Raw genomic sequence first — 21,320 nt, 5'->3', positions numbered from 1 at the left:
GTGTACCACAGTGTATGAACATCACATAAAATTAAGAAAAATAAAACCTTATATACGGCGTTCGTATCCTATTCCATTGTCATATCGTGCTGCGGTGGAGAGGGAGATAGATTCCATGCTCAGAGGGGGGATAATCGAGAGATCGTCGAGTCAATATTGTAATCCGTTACGCATTGTTAAGAAAAAGGACGGTAATGTTCGTGTATGTCTCGACGCCCGGTTCCTCAATGACGCGATAGAGGGTGACAATGAATCACCACCACCGATTAACGAAATTATGCAAAAACATTATGGAAAGAAAATTTTCTCGTCACTTGACCTAACGCATGGTTATTGGCAGATCCCATTAGCCGAAGAATCGCGTCAATACACCGCTTTCTTGCATGGCTCCACTTTATACCAATTCAAACGTATTCCATTCGGCTTGAAAACCGCGGGGAGTGGTTTTATTCGCGCCCTAGATTTGGCTATGGGCACGGATTTCCACGAATTTGTCACATTATATATAGATGACGTACTTGTAGCATCAAACAATTTTGAGCAGCACCTCTATCATTTAGACCTGATATTTAGAAAGCTACAAGAATCGAATTTCACGTTACGGCTTAACAAAGCAATGGTGTGTCAATCTGAAATTCCGTTTCTTGGGTACGTGCTTTCACCTCGTGGAATTAAACCTGATCCGAACAAATTGGATGTAATTAGAAAATTTTCTGAGCCACACAATCAATTACAATTACAAAAGTTTTTAGGCGTATGTAATTATTATCGGCAGTTTAGCTTGTGTCATTCACGTTTTCTTGAACCTTTTAGGGAACTGTTAAGAAAAAATAGCCCATGGGTATGGAATCGTGAACATTCGAAAGCTTTCGAGGCTCTAAAAAATAACTTCTTGAGTATTGTCGAATTAGCACATTACGATCCCTCTAAAAGATTCAGAGTTCAAACCGACGCGTCTGACGCTGGTATAAGCGGGATTTTGTTTCAAACAGAAATTAATGGAGATCATCGGTTGATCTCTGTAGTAAGTCGTTGCCTTACATCCGCGGAAATTCATTATAATACGACCGAAAAGGAATTGCTCGCAATCGTGTATTCGATTACCAAGTTCAGGATTTACCTCATTGGCAATCCTTTTGACATAATTACTGATCATCAAGCGTTGACATTTCTCAATACAACACAATTTCAAACAGCCAGACTATCAAGATGGAATCTGTTGCTGCAAGAATACACATTCACTGTTATTCATTGTAGCGGCAAAGATAATATCGTGGCTGATTTTTTGAGCAGAAATCCTAACAAAGCATTTCAAGATGATTCCGGTGATAAGATTATTGTTTCTGCGATCGTCTCTCGGGGTGTTGATGAAAAGCACAATTTTGGGGTCGATGCACTGGCACTGATTTGTCACTTGGAGCTTGATCCAATATTGAAAACGCAATTAAAAAATTTAATCAAATTACAGCAGGATGATATGGAGTTGCAAAGATTTTGTGTTCAGGGGAGTGCCAGTGGTGATGGTCAAGAATTTTGTCGCTATAACGACATATGGTTTCATAGAAATTCAGCTAAAGAAAATTGGAGTTTAGTCGTACCGGCGAGTCTTCAAAGATTGGTGGTCGTATCGGAACATGATCGTTTTGGTCATATGGGTGTGTATAAAACTCTTGGCCATTTAAAACAGTTTTTCTACTGGAAAGGAATGACCAAAGACGTAAAGCGGTATGTTCTTGCATGCGATTTATGCCAAAGGGTGAAATATTTGTCACGTGCAGTTGAAGGTGAATATTGTTTCGTAAAATCAGAGCATCCGAATGATCTTATCACCGTCGATTTTTATGGTCCCTTGCCACGATCGATTGGCGGCGTCCAGTATATATTTGTAGTCATAGATGCTTTTTCAAAAATGGTCTCTTTATACCCTATTAAAAAAGCCACCACTGTTATCGTGCTGAGAAAGATTTTTGATCACTTTATCGTGAAGTTCGGAAGTCCAAAACGTATTTTATCTGACAATGGTTCTCAATTTACTTCCGCTGCATGGAATCATAAATTAGAACAGTCAGGCATTAGAGTCGTTCATTCATCCATTCGTCACCCCCAGTCGAATCCGACTGAAAGAGTGATGAGAGAATTAGGAAGATTATTTCGAACTTTATGTGCGGATCAACACACTCGTTGGGCCAAATATATACAAACAATTGAAACGATGCTCAATTATGCGACGCATTGTAGCACGGGTTATTCTCCGTATGAACTACATTATGGTGAGAAACCATATGACAAAATCAAGGAATTGATTGACTTTCCGCAAGGTGACGAAAATTCGCATAATCAAAAACTCATCTTAGCGAAAGAACGACTTCTTGAAAATTTTGAAAGACGAAAAAATCAACAAAAATCTCGATCTCTAATTGATATTCGAGTCAATGATTTAGTATTGTTGCGAGATCCTCATATCTCTAGTAATTCCGATCGGGTTACGCATAAATTTTTTCATTTATACGAAGGCCCCTACATTATTGTGCGGGTATTGGGACGTAATACATTTGTTCTTGGTACTGTTGATGACCCAACGAAAATAAAAGGTACCTATAATCGAATTAGTCTGCGAAAATATTACCAGTTGGCTCAGGACTAACTTTCGGCGGTTAAACGAATTTATCTGATTGTTGTATTATATCCGTATCGTTGACGAAATTCTAAGCAATTGATACCTCGAAGCGCTATTGGCACATGGGTCAAAATTTTGTCATTTATTTCTCTAATCGACCAAATCCTTTGGTTTTACTATATCTGTATTTCATGTATGTCATTTGTAATGAACTGAATCTCGCACGATTAATTTCATTTTAGGACAAGATCCTTAGTGGGATGGAGTCACGATCAGTAGTTTTAAGTTAGGACGAGATCCTTCGTGGGATGGAGTCACTACATCGTAGTCTAACGCAAAAAAAAAAAAAAAAAAAAATGTTTATATATATCCGGTATTTTGTCGTTAACATGTTGATTTATTAACGTCAAAATAAGGGGGATCATGTAACGAGCCTAACTCGCTGTTTCTTCCCCACTCCTCAATTAGCCGAATCGCCATCCGAGCCTAGAATCCCGGATCGAGATTTTAGGCAGTTGGTCGTCGACAATCGAGATCGAAACAAGCATTATCAGTTAAGAATTGAGTTCCTTCGTGTTAATCATCGTAGCCCAGGCCCGGCACACTAATAGAAGGTTCTTCAATTACAACTTCTCACAAAAACCACAAAAAAAAGGAAAGAAAAGATATGTATTATCCAAAGATATGTATTATATAATTTGAATGATATCAACAAATGTATTATTTACCATCAACTTCATCAATTCTAAATTATATTTGCATACTCCGGATTTGACCACATATTCAATGACAATATTTTGTACACGCTCGTTCTTCCATTATTTATAATATTTTTCGATCTCACATTCCGAGTTATTATTGAATAATTGAATCACACAACATTATAAGTAATTGACTATCATATAAGAAAATGTGCTGAAATCTATCCTGTATAAACGAAAATAAAATATTACAATATGAAGGCGTCAGATTATATATATGAATAAATACAACAAAAACACACAGAACTGTTAGAATGATGTTGTAAACTTTAATTGAATAAATGTTTTCTAATTTATTTCTCATGTTTCCCATATTTTGCTTCATATTCAGTTTGGCTCTGCCCTCTCCGATCCTTGTTTTCACTCCATCGGTTTGCAGCGGATCGATACATATCATTAATTAATTGCCTAGTATGTGTCCTATGATTTTCTACTATTTCTTCATGCTGATTGTGGTAACGTGATTCAAGAGGTTTCCAGCTATAATCATCAATCTCACATTTTGTACATTAGATTCTCAAAACAGTTTCTGGTCTTGATATAAGTGTAGTTATTCTTTTTCCACCTGGTCTGTCGAGTAACAAATTTTGAAACTTATTCCAAAAAGTCTTTGGATGCTTTGTTTGCTGATCATATGAAAAGTCGAATCTTTGGAATGCAGTAGGCAAACACAAATTTTGACAACAATACTTATGAAATGACATGTATGTTGAGTATTCTCACTTTGCAAACTACAAATGTGGAATTATTAGTGAAAAGATTCATTACGCTAAGTCTACAGTTGCTCAGTTTTGGATGCGATCAAATATAATGACTGCTAACATCCATGGGAACATACAGAATTTCTGAATTCAATGTTCGCTATGTCATTTCAACGTAACATCATGACTTTTGCCAACTCTTCTCTATAATAATATAGATTTGGATAATTGAAATACAGCAAAAATCTGCGAATTATAAAATTGATATATTGTGCCACTCATTTTACTTTTTGAAACTAACTGTAACATATATATGAAGTAAACACTCATCACAGAAGTCTTCAGTTGCTCATTTATGGATAGATTTTAAATTGCTGTATTCAAAATTTATTGCGCAGATACATTGAATAGCAGCAGATACCTGCGAACTCTGAAATTGCTGTGCATAAATATGTGTGTTAAGTATCAACCCCTATCTTTGATTATGAGAATGAGTAATAGAACTTGGTTTAGCAAGTTTTAAAGTATTTCTTTTTAAATACTATTGAAGTTTGTATTACTGCGGTATGAAGCAAATACCTCCAACCTTTCATATTTTTGTGTCGCAACATGTGTGCCAATCATTTAAATTTTTTACTCCAACCGTAACATGTAATCTCAAAAATCCATCACAAACGTCTTCAGCTTTTCTAAATTCCTAAATTTTCCGTTGTCTATTTTATTCGGAGTTTTTAAACTTTTAAATTCATTCCTGAATTCTCCTGAAATTGTTTTTCTCCAAAACCAATGCAGAAACCTTCAACGTCTTTGAATTCCGTTGCTCTGTTGAATTAAGTACGCTCAGTTTTTTTTGCTTCTTTGAGTTCTGACATAATAAATGTTACCGGGTGCCTTTTTTCAGCAACTATCAACCTGTAGATAATTGGATCTCAGCGGCCACTTGCAAACTTTGGAAATATATTTCATCGGGGACACGTTTTGAATGACACGAAAATGTCTAGATTCAGAATGCAAAAGCAACATTTAAAAAGGGCCAATTCTGTTGGATTTGTTGTGTCTTGAATTTGATCTATCTTTCCTCTTTTCCTTTCTTTTTCCTAACGTTATCAGCCGAAAATCATATCTCGGCCCGCAACACGCATTGCTCCATGCTCTTGAGTTCCCAACAGATGAAACATATTAGAAGACAAGGAGAAAAATCACCAAAGTCCAAGAATAAACCTCTATCGAAATATTTTCAGTACAATTTCGACGAAAAATAGGTCTTTTTTCGTGAAAACCAACGTTATACGCCGAAAATTATAAACAATTGATAGAAATTTAAACTAACATCTTATAGTCATCTGAACATAAATATGGATCTTTTGAGAAAAAAGACGTGATATCAAACCATAAACCTAGGGAAAAAAAAGGTTGGGACAAGTACATTGATGGTCCCTCGTTTGCTGATAATTCCACCCATAAAAAAAACTTTAAACAAAATTATTTTTTAATTGTGAAAAAAATTCATTCATAAAAAAATATACAGAACAATTCGAAAAAAATTTTACAAATCTTGAAAAAACGTTATATTAAAAAAAAACTAATCTGCATCTATTTTTTAAAGTGTCAAAAGAATCAAATAACAAGTAAAAAATAATAAACCGAAAAATCGCCCTTGAAATCATTTTGGAAACCGATGCCTCTTCTTCTTATTTGATTCGAACAGCTAAATCAATTGAAAAAAATTCCATCTAATTTACGTGCAACATTAAAATTTATTATATCAATTCGAGGCCAAGTATTTTCTAATGAATTGAAAAAAGTTACCATTTGAATTACGTGCAGCACTAAAATTTATGATATCAATCGAAGGACAAGTAATTTATGAGTAACTCCAAATTTCATCATTATGGAATTGTTCTAAGAAGCTTTTCAATCCAAAAAAATCACTTGCAAGCTAGTCATTTCTTACTCTATGGTGGCAGAGACTTATAAGAAAATCGATTCTTCTCAGACTTTCAGGATCCTCTGATATTTTTCACAAAATTCAACGTCGATTGGATCGATACAAATTATGTTTAAATAAAAGTACTTGTCCGGCCCATCACTATCCATTCAATAAAAAATCAATCATAAAAAACGAAATTGTACGGCAGAATCTGGTCAAAAATTTGTTGAAATGCGATTCATCATTAGTTTAATATTCTTAATAATAGTATAGGATAGTTCTTATTCCGAAATGAATTCGTTCGCTGGAAGAATGAGTGGGAAGTAAAATTTGCCATCATTGAATATAAACTGGAGAGTTATTTTGGAAGCTTGAACATATATATTATGTATAATTATTTTCATTTATCGATGCACAATAATATCCCTTGTATATTGCGGAACAATTTGTTTACGTTTTTTATTAAATTAGTGCAATTAAGTAAAAATTACTTGAAGAAAATTCTCTCAATTCCCTCTGCATGAATACTTGTGATCCATCAGTTCTAGACAAGCCCTGATTTTTATTTGGATAAACAATTTAAACGGAAAGTCATGGGCCGGACAAGTACTTTTATTTAAACATAATTTGTATCGATCCAATCGACGTTGATTTTTGTGAAAAATACCAGAGGATCCTGAAAGTCTGAGAAGAATCGATTTTCTTATAAGTCTTTGCCACCATAGAGTATGAAATGACTAGCTTGCATGTGATTCTTTCAGATTTGAAAGCTTCTGAGAACAATTCAATAATGTCAAAATTCGGAGTTACTAATAAAGTACTTGTCCACCGATTGATATCATAAATTTTAGTGCTGCACGTAATTCAAATGGTAACTTTTTTCAATCCATTAGAAAATACTTGGCCTCGAATTGATATAATAAATTTTAATGTTGCACGTAAATTAGATGGAATTTTTTTCAATTGATTTAGCTGTTCGAATCAAATAAGAAGAATGAGGCATCGGTTTCCAAAATGATTTCAAGGGCGATTTTTCGGTTTATTATTTTTTACTTGTTATATAATATATATTTTATTTATTAATATTAATTAATAATAAAATATTATTATAATAAATATTTTATTATAATTAATATATAATATAATATATTGTAACGAAACGCTCTTGCCGACCTGGCCTGAAGTCCGCCACGCGTCGGTTGGAGCAACCTTAATAATAAGGAGCAGGTATGAAGGAAACGCGGACACTCTTAATTTTGGTGAAATATAAAAATAATTAATTTTATTCAATTATTTGACCGAATTCTGACAAAAATAAAAGAAATTTTGCGCCTTGGCTCGCTAATTCGAAAACAATTTTGTGTTTTTTGTTTTGAAACTGTCTTGCTTTGTTTAATCGGATCTGGCGAGAGAAAGACCCGAAAGACCCGAAAACGTTGCAAATTCTCTGTCTGAGAAATTTTAAATTTCTCAATTTTTGAATTTTAAAGTGTACAAAGAAAAATCTGTTTTTTAAAATCGTAAAAACCCGAAAATCAATGTCTACCGCACGCTGTATCTCGCGAAACTGAATATTCCCGATGTGCTGTCACGCTTGTTTTCTTTAAAAAAAAAATAAATGAATTCAAGAGGATCTCTTCGCTTTTACAATTTTTCAATTTTGTTTTGACTCGATATAATTTTAACTCGATCTATCGCCTCTTGGATTTTTGTTAATTTTCTAAATTGCGTTAGGTCTCCGTACCCGGCCAACTCGGACAAGATTTTTATCAAATTTTAATTTAAAATTTTAATTAACCAAACAAAAATTATTACAGCTCTGCTCTTAACGATCATAAAATGACAAAATAGAATCTAACATGAGTTAAGACAGGATAGCGTAGACCACGGGCTCTGGGATTGAAACGTCGCCGAATCGCTCCGAGATCCCGTGCAACGGAAATTTGGAAAAACTAAGAGTGGACCCTGGACTCTGGGATTGAAACGTCACCGAATCGCTCCGAGATTCCAGGCATCCAGGAAAATTTAGGAAAGGAATTTATGAGTTTTGAGCAGAGTGCTTAGTTAGTACTGTAAGAGAGAGAGAGGTCCGAGTTGATCCTTGAGGCAGGGAGAACTGACTGCCGAATGAGTCACGCAGCGCTTCTTATACCCCGTTCCCCACCATGAAACTCTCGAGCGCCGAGAATCTCCGTTTTCGACCGGTTCTGCGCATGAACTTGTAACGCCTTCTCAGATTGGCCCGTTGCCATGATCCGCGATCGCCCGTTGGTCGAGCGGGCCAACATACGATGCGCGGACTACCGCTTTTTATGATTTTCAGCTTATTCTGTTTTTCAATAATAAAAACTTCGATTTGATTAGTTATTATTCATTTTTTTCTTTAATTTGGCATCGTCACTTTGTTAAATACGATTCGAAAAATTACAATTGCTAAACGTCACGTACGCGTCCTATAGCCCATCAACGCTCTGCTCGCGCATGCGTAGCAGTCGATTTTTACATTTTTTTGTTTGTGATCATATTTTACACTTGTAATTATTTTCCTTAAGTTCATATTATTTTTTTCGATGATTTTAAACCTAATTACTCGCTTGGGCGAGTTGAATAATAAATAAAAAGAAAAGAGATATTTTCCGAAAATATAGCGCGGCGAAGTTCAGAGCGGCGCTGGTAGCTCCACTCGGGCTCATGCCTACCAGCCTAAGATGGCCGCCACCTGTCAATAACGACGAGCGTGGTCGCCGCGATGTTTTGTCCGCGATCTAAAGATCGTGGAGTTTCGTTAGTTTCGACGGGCTCGGGCCGTCGCGCGAGTGTTTCGTCACAAATGCCCCCCAGAACAAAAAAATCTAAGATTTAGAGATTTTTGTTCTCAAATGTCTTTCTACTGAGAATAATCAAAAAAAAAAATGCTTAAAAATTTGAATATTCGGATATCGGAAATGGAGTTTTTGAAAAGAAAAGATGACGCGTAGACCCTGGGGATGGATGGATTCGATGATCTTGATATTCTCGATGTTCTCGATGTTCTCGATGTTTTTCACTGATTTGGGGGATCGCCGAGGATACGTTCTTGTCGATAGGCATACCAATTACCAGCTGCTTTTTCTTCCTCTATCAGGTCCTGCATCTCCTCGGGAGAAATCATCCCGATGTCTTCGTTTAAACAACACTCGTATGTCCCTTCTCTCGCAAACTCTTCAAGAACGAGTCGATCTCCCAAGTTATCGTTGTTCGGCAGTGTGAATAACCGAACCTCATGTGCTTCTTTGGTAGGATGTTCCGAAACAATCTTGATCTTGACTCTCTTCTCTTCCAAGGCCCGTTGGTAGTAGAGGCATACAGTTTACTCCCATCGTTCTCCCGAAAATGGCTTAATTCCCGATAGCTAGCCTCTTGACGAAAAAGGTGGAGCCACAAGGAACGCATGCGGAAGGGCACACAATTTAAAAACTGGATGCATAAGTGTCGTTCCTCGATCGATGAATCTCAAAGTGGCTTCGCTGTCCTCGTATCCCATCAATTCCACGCGGTGGGCTACACTGCCGATTTCTAAAGCGTAGTGATCTCCAAACAAAACGTGGTCAAATAAATGCAAAAGTGACGAGTACATCGGATGACGAGTGAAAAAAATTCAAAACATAATGGTATGTAAAAAAAATTACGAAACCAACTGTAAATAATTTCAACAAAACAATTAAGAAAAGCTTTCACAAATCATGAAAAAATATTATATTAAAAAAAATACAAATCTGTAATTATATTGTAAAGGAAAAACAAAATTCAAATAGGACGTGAGAAATTCATTCTTACGGGAAGCACTCGGAACTTGAGAAAGTTCAAGTGAATCAAAAAAGTTACCATCTGAGTTATGTGCAGCACTACAATTTATGGCATCAATCGGAGGATAAGTATTTTATTAGTATATAATACATAATTTTTCACAATATGAAATTGTTCTGAGAAACGTTCAAATCCAAAAAAAAAATCGCATCGAAGGTAAAAGTCATTTGTTACTCTATGGTGGCAGAGACTTACTTAGAAGAAAATCGATTCTTCTCAGACTTTCAGGATCCCCTGGTATTCACAATATTCGACGTCGATTTCGTATCGGTACAAATTATGTTTAAATATGTGCTAAAAGTACTTGTCCGGCCCATCACTTTTCATTCAAATTGCTCATTCAAATAAAAATCAGGGCTCTTCTAGATCTGATGGATCACATCTATGCGTACAGAGGGAAACAGAGGGAATTAAAAAAATTACCTCCAAGAGATTTTAACTTAATTGCATTCATTATAAAAAAATACAAACAAATTTTTCTGTAATATCCAAGAGATATATTTGCGTATTTATGAAAAAGTATCCTTCGCACGATAAGCATTGTCCAGCTTCCAAATTAACTCCCCAGTTTATATTGAAATGACGGCAATTTTTACTACACGTTTTCTTCTTCAAACGAATTTTATTCGTTACAGCAACTAATCTATTCTATTATTGAAGATATTCAGCTGATAATAAATCGAAATTCAATAAATTTTCGAGCAGATTCGTCTGTACAATTTCGTTTGTTTATGGTCACGTACACAATTGCACTTTGTTGAAATCAACATTAAAAAATGAGTGCGACACGGGCATTTCTTGAAATTCGATGAAAAGTGATTCTCTAGTGTATTACTATATACCCTTTCTTAAAAAAAAATTTTCGATATATCGGAATGTAAAGCCTCTATCCGTTGCAACGGTTTTGTTTACTCGATGCCATGAATTGTTGCGAAGAGATAGTTGCCGCCGAGCATATGTGGAATGATGTCCAAATTCAAGTGGGCGTGTAGCAGCGTTAATGCTAGTTCCATAAAAATAACGCAGAAATTAACGTCTAGTTTGATTTTTATTTGAATGAGCAATTTGAATGAAAAGTGATGGACCGGACAAGTACTTTTAGCACATATTTAAACATAATTTGTACCGATACGAAATCGACGTCGAATATTGTGAATACCAGAGGATCCTGAAAGTCTGAGAAGAATCGATTTTCTTCTAAGTAAGTCTCTGCCACCATAGAGTAACAAATGACTTTTACCTTCGATGCGATTTTTTTTTGGATTTGAACGTTTCTCAGAACAATTTCATATTGTGAAAAATCAAGAGACTCGGTAGAGTCTCGGGACAAGTACATTGACAGCTCTGTCGTCTGCTGGCCTGAGGCTCTCGCCGAGTATACTTTCTCTGAATAAAACGATTCGCCGTGGTGGGGGTAAAATTGGCATGTCATATTGTTCAAATACGAAACTCATAAGTCATCTGAGGCTTCGAAAATTGAACTGGAGATTAATTAATAAATTCTCTTTCGATTCCGCCCAAAATGAGCATGATCGGTGGCGTAATTGTTGAGAAAAAACTTTACACGGACTCAAGATTATGCAAAAGTTACTGATACATTACGAGTTCGACGTATACGTATACGCGTTTTGACGTGAGTTAGTGGTAGTAGAGTTGTATCTCAACGCATTCTGATTGGCTCACTTCATCTGACAGACCACGATTAAACTCCATAAACGTATCCACGGTCACACTCCATGAACGTAAACACGCTCAGACTTCGTCAACGTATATATGTACAACCATCTGTCAGTTTTTGATAGCATCATGAACAAACGTAGTTTCGAGTAGAGTAGCTAGGAGAGACCTAACCCATGGGATCTCAGGGGGGGTGCGGGGACGGGGGAGCGCGGGGACTGCGGCGCGGGGTCTGCTACGGGGCAGGATGTGGAGGGGGAACCGTTGTGCGGTTGTTTGGAGGGGATGGTCAGAAAGGTTGGCGGCAATGCGGGGAGAGGGGAGGGGCGTGATGGTTAAGTGGCGGGTGTGAGAGAGGGAGTGAGATGAAAAGAAATTATGGAGAGGGGATCCGAAGATAAAAATTTTTTCGATGATATATACAGTATTTATTCTTATAACTAGATACATTTACTTATTATTACTTCTTAAATTATTATTATTATTAAGAGACGCGATAACGACCCGGTAAGTATTAAAACTATATATTATAATTATAACTATTATTATGATTATTATTATGATTATCATTATTATTCAGTAAAAAAAAAAATCGGAGCCTTCCTGTAACAAAAAAAAAACAAAAACATTCTTAATTCATTAATTATAAAATGAGAAAAAGAATTGTGCAAGATGAAACTCACCGTCACTGCATACATATCCGGCACATCGTTTCAGCGACGAATAATGATAGCGATCTCCCACAATTGCCGCACCACCGATCGTCCAAGACGTCATACGGCCCCCTCAGGTGGGTGAAGTGCGCGGTGACTCGTCCGTACGCATCTGAGGCCTGTACGAAACAGCTCGTACAGACCGAGAATTGTTGATCGTCGGCATAAAATGATTGCATGCGGCAAATCTGGGTCATCGGTGTTACATCAACCGATTCCAGATGCCGCATCATTTCGAGCCGACAATCGTCACGGCTTTCCTCCGGCGATGTAGCTGGTATAGGGGTACTGGTCGCGAAGCCCCACGAATTCAGAGACAAGTCCCCACCAGCCCTCCACAGCGCCACTTCACTATAATCCTCCATATCAATACGGATTGAATTATAATTGGGTGACGCAACACGTTCACTATCGGGGAACTCGAAAGACCCTTCATAGAGGGATAGATCGTCCTCCGTTTCATCACTAATGGCACAGTTCACGTCCCTCCCATAGTAAGCGAAATCACGCTCGATGTCATCGAGGATGTTGTTCATTTCCTCATCATTAACATCAACATCATCATTTCCATCATCACTGTCATTATCGTGTTCATCATCACTCACATTCTCCATGTCTGGATTGTTGTCATCATCGTCCGAGATGTCGACAATTATAAGATTATTTCTTTGAACACTAGAATCACATTCGTAATCATTCACGAGATCAATCACTTCGACCTCATCGTCGGAAATGTTACTTTCATCACGATAACCATTGTTCCTGAGATCAATAATTTCGACATCGTCATCGGATATGTCGACAACCATTATTTCACTTTCTTTATCACTACAATAACTATCATTGTCGTTCACGAGATCGAAGATCTCCACTTCACTTTTACATAAGTTGAAACTTTGAGACATTTTTACGTTTTTGGCGAAAAGATAAATATGACGCGAACGCGACTGGCAATGTCACCGATACTTTTTCGAGGAGTGATTTTTGACGTAACGAAACAAAACTTTGATGAGTCAGAAGAGACGTAGAGAGCAGAATGATCTTCCTCATGAGAAAAATACCCTTTTAACTCTTCGTAGAAAAACAGAACAAGAGGGAGGATTCCGCATACTCTAACACTTCAACTAATGGCGAGCATTGAATCCCCTCCAACGACTTTCCACCAAAAATTAGAAAATGTACAACTGAACTTTTCCAGCAAAAAAAAAACTTCTACTGCGGGGACAAAAAATCTAAGGACCCGCAATGACCTGCGAGTGAGGAACGAAAAGGAGCGGAAGTTTTTTTCAACCATTTCAAAGTACCCATGAAATTCATAATCAAATTTATGACATTCGAAGTATGTCGAATATCCGCCATGGTGTAACTAACTAAGATTTACTGGCACTGAAAAAAAAAGTGTTTCGAAAACTTTCTACGGAAATGCCCACCCACGCAACTTTTCTCAAACCAGATTTATCTTGATCACTTAATGAGTTTTTAGGGGGACGGAGTATTAAAAAAATATATCATGAAATGATTTGGGGTAGTAGAACGGAAATTCTAGTGATGAAAGTGGGGAGGGAAATATTTAAAAGACATTGGAATAAAAAAATGGGATCATTTCTGAAGTCGAGGTCGAGATGGAGAGGTGTGCAAGTATGTATGCTATCCACCCGGCGAAACATCCATTGGCATTAACAGCAAATGAACTTGAATCATTACCGAAGGCTTTGCTTTTGAAGTATTATAGTGCATTCATTCCTGCTTTATGGAATCGTTTACCCAAGTATTTGCAGTGTGATAGTGAAGTGCAATCATATCAATTGTGCTACGATCATTTTAATCAACCCTGGCTACATACGCATATTGATTCTTGTAGACCTAAACGTCGAGATTGTGAAAAGTGTCACATAATGGAACGACTTGTGAATATCTATACGACTCTACGCATAAAAAATCCCTGTGAAATGACATCGGAGGAGCTCCAAATTATATCTCCTACCGTCTTTAAACAATGTTTTAGTGAATATACAGATATCCTGTGGGATCGTTTACCAGAATATTACAAATGTGATAGAGAGATTGCATTGTTACGTCGTTGCGTTGAACATTGGAACGTATCGTCGATGGATGATCATATTGACGGTCCTGCTCCTCAACGACGACATTGTTGGAAATGTTGCGAAGGCCCGAACGTGTTTGAACAAGTTTAGAATGCAGGTGTTCAAAACGTCGGCGAAATCAAAGAGATGACCCGTCTGAGCCTGTACAGAAAAAAGAACCACCGGAGGAGACTGTATCGATCACAATATAGATCACGTTTGAACCTGTTTGAAAACGTGTGGAAGGGGATGATTCAGTTTTGGGGTAGGGATAGATGGAAAAACTACAAATAGCAGAGTCCAGAAGAAAAAAGCATCACTTCACATTTTCATAAAGTTGAGTCAAGACTTGCTCTTTGTGGAAAAATCTCAAAAACTATATTCATCGTAAAATGGAGTTCGCTGCAATAAACGACATCATCGCAAAGTCCGAATATCTTCCTACTAAGAAGTTGAACGAGCTCGAAGTCGATGGGGAATATCTCGTCTCGGATGTCAGGATCGCAAACACCAAGTGGGGCAAAAGATACGTTGCCGAAATCAAGAATGAATTCAACATATTCCTGCCGCCACGAGTCGTAACGGCATTCGATCAGCATCCTGCTACATTCAAGAAACTCCTGGAAACAGCTCATAACGGGGAACTTTATATGAAATATCTTGGTGGCGATTTGAAGGCCATCAAATTTTGTCAAAGAGAAGTTTAATGTTTCTCAACAAATAGAAAAAATGTAAATAGTATATGTAAATCTTCGATGAAGTGTGAGTAATGTTGAAAGAGGAGGAGGAGGAGGAGGAAGAGTATTATATAAAATAAAAAAAAAAACACACACACTCATATATGGAAAAAATGTTTTGTTTATTCAAAAATCCCTCGTTTGCACAATGCATGATATACATATAACCAGCTTTTCAAAGATTTTACATTCATCGTTGCACAATTAAATTTCGATTCGTTGGTGTGGTGGTGGTCGCATTTCGATGGACTTTTCGGCAGTTTTTTCAACGATGGGCAGTCCAAAGTCTCCAAATCGACAATCTCCGTTGACAGATCCAAAAAGTTCGTCAGCCATGAAGATTTTTCGCAGCCTTTTACGAAGATGGTATGAGCGCCGCGTAAGATAGTTTGAATTATTCCTCTTGCCGCATCGTATGGTATTACACCAAAATCCCATGATAATCCATGAAAATTACGTTCCAGCCATTTGTTTGTCGTTTTATACTTTGCCGGTAGAGAATCCCATGCATACGGTGGTGCGAAGAAAAGTGTGAGAGGTTCAGCATTCTTCACGTCCGCACGAATGATTGAAATTTCTTTGAGTATAAACTCATTGATGGGTCCTTTGAAGCCTTGTAGATCGATGACAAAATCCATGATGACTGTTGGCTGAAGAAGTTGATGGTACGGTTTTATACCAATTTTCTCACCCCACCACTCACAGGATTGTATTCAACGATGCGATCGTGTAGAATGAGGCAGTATGCGCATGTTTGTGCTGGAATATTTGTGCTTGTTTCAAATTCGAGGCGCACATCAACAGGTCCAGACTTGAGAGAATCGTTCTGCTTCGAGCAGTCAATCACAATGAGAGGTGCAAATTTGAGAAAATCAGCTTTTGTAAGCCATGGTTCGGCCTCCTTATTGTAGTACATCGGTTGAAAGTTTGTATACATATCGTAGAGTACTGCATACTGATTTTGTTCTATATTCAAATTCATATTACCATAAGGATAGCATTGTGAATTCAAGTATAATTTTACATCAGTAACGTTGCAATGATCAAAATTACTCGCATTTTGCCTCTTATTATTCTTTCGTCCTGTTTGGAATGCCAGGATCACATATCGAGGTTTTTCCAGCTGCGTTGATGTCTTGACTGACCACACGTGTTTCGATGTCGCCGGTAACATTGGATATTCATACAATTCCCACGTACGAAAACTCATTGGAATTGGGGTATCTTTGGCGATGAATTTCAAGAGTTGAATTTTCCGTTTATCCGCCACGGTGACGTATGGAACGAGCCATTCAATTTTCCGTAGTGTAATTTTATAATCTTCAGCGGCTGGTTGAACTATGGCATTATCATCGGAACGTGATCTAGTCAAAATCAATTCGTGCTTTGCATTCACCACCATTTTTCGATAATCTTCAGCAAATCCCAGCAGCATGCTCAGTGGTATGCATACGTCAAAGTTGCCTGCTACGTCTACAATTTGTTTAGTCTCCTCAACATCGAGCCAACCGGTGTTCTCAAGCATTGCACTTCTCGCCGACGAATGAGACGTATATCCTTTGATGAGAGATGTGATTCCCACATTTTTATTACGATCGATTTCAACTGCGTTAAGTTCATAACGCACCTCCTCGAATAAATGACAAATGGCATTGTTGACGAGGCTCGTTGCAGCTAACGCTGTACCATCCGCCTTTGTCAGTTTACCGCAAATGTGAATTGAACTTTTACTCGGTAGAATTGATAAATCTTGATGCTGGATTGAAATACGTATTTCATCACTATTGTTGTATGTTGACGATGCGTATGGTTGATGAGCATGAACCTCATAATGTATGATGGATTCGTCAAACATGACGGGTGTCTGGATGTTTACGATTTCTTCCTCCATTGCAGGCAGCAGATGCACAACGAGCAAAGCAGATAATTTCTCACACGCGAACTCCACGAATTTTGAGACCCAAACTCTTCAATAGCAGAAGGTTTTGAGGTGTTAGCTCTTTGAGCGTTGATCGACGACTGCTTTCGCGATCCCATGTTGGCTTATTAATAATGCCAATACGATGATTGTAAATTATGCCCATTGAGATTTTATATGAAGTCTTATGGTGATGACTTCACCGCGGAAATTGATCAAATCTCCGTCTTGATCGACAATACGAAGCTGTATATTGTCAATTCGACGCGTTGTGATTGGTAGATAAATGACGCTCGACGGTACTTCGATGATTTTATAGCCGGCCGGTACAGATGGGAAAAATTCGTGAATTGTATGAACTTTTCGCCCGTTGATGTATGCACCAGTGGTTATGTTACACTCGACTCGAATGGCGTTCACTTTGAGAATGGATACGGGTAGATCGGATACATGTCTTTTATTGGGCTCCAATCGACGCGACGTAAAACCCAGCAAAGGTCCAATCGAATTTTTGGATGTAAAATCAATCGATTGATTGCACTCAATTTCACTGCGTAGCGTATAATTATTCGGCTTAAGCTGAATTTGTATGTTTTTAGATGCCAACTCAGTTTTCAAATATTTTTCAATATCTTCAATTTCATAGCTGCCCGTTGGAATGGTCACCACATGATTTCCAACGTGAAATTCATTGCAACCAATGTCGATATTTGGAATCGAATTGAATGTGAGCAGCTCGACGAGTCCAAGAGTATAATTTTTGTCGGGCGATAGTTCGATGGGTGGAAAAAATTGTGCCTCGAGTATGGAGGATGATCCAGTAATGGTGATCGTCAAACTATCATCCATGATGCTCGCAGATTTAGAACTAAACACGCAGCTCCATAGTCCTCATTTATATAGTGCATAATTGTCTCGTCGATTTAGTTGTCCACACAAAAATTTCAAGCATAAATGCCCGCATATTATTGTATCGTATTCCTGATACTTTTTATAATTGTATTTCACGCTACCAACATTGAAGTATCTCATGAGTTCGGGTGGAGGTGGGAGATTACCGAAGCTGTCAAAGTATGTGACTCGTTGACCATTCTTTTTATATGCAACCCAGTGTGTCCCAGGGCCCACATTTTCATCCAAATTCACGATTGCCGATTCTTGTTTGAGTGGTCCATTTTCAGGCAAAGTGTCACGCATGAAAACTCCACGAAAGTTACGAATGTTCATGGCTCTCGCATACTTTAGCAGATCGATGTCGGTGAGTGGTTGATGTGGTAGCGTGATTATACGTTTTTTGTCCCGAGGTAAAGACCCAAACCTTGTTTGTATGGTTTCAGATGTAAACCTTTACCCAAAGCGATGGCCTCGAGTGTTCGGTTGTGACGTTTACTTTCCTCCAATTCCTTTTTAGCCGCTTGAGCAGCATTTACAGCTTTGACTATTGCAGCACTTCCACCAGACAGTGCACCAACGGCGCTAAGGCCGGCAAAGATGGGTACGAGGAAGGGCAATAAACCTCCGATTTTGCGAGGTACAGGTAGAACCCGAGGTGTGCGTACTTTAACGCCTTTAACACTGGCACGCGCACCTTTCAATGCCGACATTATTACTTTACCAGGATCCTCACTACGTATCATTCCTTTTCTTGCAGCAGCGATGATCTTTTTCAAACAAACAGTCTTTCGCGGTTTTGTTTTTTTCCCAGCTCGCTTCATGCCTAGACCAAATTTCTTTTTCGCCTTCATAATGTTCGTCACAGCCCAAGCACTTGCTCTTTCACCAAGACTTGCGTCTTTCGAGGTTACACGTTGCCAGGCTTGTTCAGCCAAAATTTTATCCGCCAGATGTCGGGCTTCCAAGTTTTCACGATTTTTCGAATATGCGATATCGTGTTCTTTACAAGCAGCGTCCAGCGCGTTTATACCAGGATCACCACGAGCAAGACGTTTGATCAATTTCGTACCAGGTCCACAATATTGATAGCCCGGTAGATGTAGTTCCACGGGGAGATTGTTGATTATACTGTTTACCAAACCTTTACCAGGTTTATCATGTACAATCATCACTCTGCAGTGGTTACAACTCGACTGACTATTCCAACATTATAAAGTTGCATTTATATGATTTTTTCAATCAGTCGCATGCGAGATGAAGTCGAAGAAACAAGTTTCGAGCGGTCAACTCCCCATAATAAATTTCGATGAATTTATTGTTGGAGCGGGTAGTGTGAAGAAGCGTCATGGAAACTTACTACCTAACAGCATTCGAGCCGTATTTTGTGGCCCCTCGAATTGTGGAAAAACGAATGCCTTACTCACGCTCCTAATACATCCAAATGGTTTGAGATTTGAGAATATATATCTATACTCGAAATCTTTGAAGCAGCCTAAATACCGATTGCTCGAGCAAATGCTTAAACCTGTGGAAGGAGTGGAATTTTTTCAATTTAACGAGCATGAACAAGTTGTGGCACCTAGTGAAGCTCGCCCAAACTCCATATTCATCTTTGACGATATAGCGTGTGAGAAACAGGACAACGTGAGAGCATTTTTTTCCATGGGAAGACACGAGATTGTGGATAGTTTTTATCTCTGTCAGACGTATACTCGTATTCCGAAACATCTCGTGAGAGACAATGCAAATTTTATAGTGCTATTCAAACAAGATGATATGAACCTCAAGCATGTATATAATGATCATGTCAATACGGATATGACTTATGCAAGTTTCAAAAAAATGTGTGTCAAGTGTTGGAAATCGGACAAGTATGGATTCATCACGATTGACAAGGACAGTGAGTTGAATGCTGGAAGATATAGAAGGGGATTTGATTCTTTCCTCACTGTCGATGATGATGATGATGATAAATAATTGTTCCCCTGGATTTTACAAGACAGTCTAAAGTCTGACTTACTCGTGTCAACATGAAGCGCAAAGAACTTTTAAAGGAGACGGCTGTATTGAGTGAACTTGCCAAGGCGAGTGATGCAATCAGACGAAAACATCGAATGTTGAAAAGTGGACGTGATAGTGCTCAGCAGAAAATGCAAGATGTGTTTAAACCGATTGTTGAACCATTAGAAGAACTAGTTTCATATACGAAAAAACCTAAAATTAAGAATGAACGTGTAAATATTAAAAAGGAGGAGGAGGAGGAGGAGAAGGAGGAAGAGTCTCCAAATTTTGGAGAAAATAGCATGAAGCAAGATATTTCTTTCAAAGATGATATTTGGCATGATGCAATTACTGATGAGAATGTCGGTGTACCCTTAACTAAAAATAGTGATAATGATATTCATGAAGATAATAATGATGATGATGAGGACGATGATAACTTGGAATCATCTGGAGATGTTGATAATTTGATACGTGAATATCTGGGCTTACTGCGTAGTAATAACAAAACAAGATTAGATGGCGTGTATGGAGTACGAAATCTCGCTCAAAACAGATTAATGATTGGTGATTCACCAATTCATTTCAAACTCGATCATATAGTGGTTGGAGATGAAAAGTATCCCAAAAGTATTGGCTTGGTGGAACTGTTGTTTAAAAAAGAGCCCGAACTCAAATATCTAACACCAAATGACTTGGAGAAATATCAGAAAATTATCATCACAACGAATGCTCATAAAAAATTTTATAAACGCACGGGTGCGGTACGTCAGGATAAAAATAGTAAATTTAAAAATTATATATCCCAAATGCTCGGTAGCAACGATAAGAAAGGTGGTACTCTGCCTCAGTATAAGGTAGCACGAAAGCATACCTCTGTCGACTATGTTCATTGGGATGATCCAAATGAGCTGGTAGATCGTCTTCGCTTATTGCTCGCATCGCAAGCTGCTGGAAATTCATCACATTCGAATGAAATTATATCGATTATCGAGGAGTTGCGTGAAGCTGAAATCATTTATTAACATGTGATGGCTTGCTTTCATCAACATTCCCAACATGAGCGTCGATGTGTTTGGACGAAAGTTGAGTAGACGTGGTGCAGGTCCTCCGGGTAAACCAGGTGCTGGATTCAAAATTACATCGGACGGTCATTACGACTTGGAACGAAAACGACTGAGCAACGTTGGCGAGCCAGTAAATGCTCGAGATGTTGTAACACTCGGTGCATTCAGCAAACACATTCATTCTATAACTCATAGTGTGACTCATACAACGAATCAAAAGTGTGAATCGAATGTGGCGGCTGCAGAAAAGCGTGTGAGAACCGAGCTCGCCCATCTCCGTGAAGAAATTGATAATATAAAGAGAGAAATCTCAGAACTTCATGATGATATGAAGTTTTTACGAGATCATCTAATAATAAGCCAGTGAAAAATCC

This window comes from Venturia canescens, chromosome 5 (assembly GCF_019457755.1).
Source record: "Venturia canescens isolate UGA chromosome 5, ASM1945775v1, whole genome shotgun sequence".
Classification (NCBI taxonomy): domain Eukaryota; kingdom Metazoa; phylum Arthropoda; class Insecta; order Hymenoptera; family Ichneumonidae; genus Venturia; species Venturia canescens.
The sequence above is the reverse complement of the archived record's forward strand: the minus strand, read 5'-3'. Positions refer to the sequence as shown.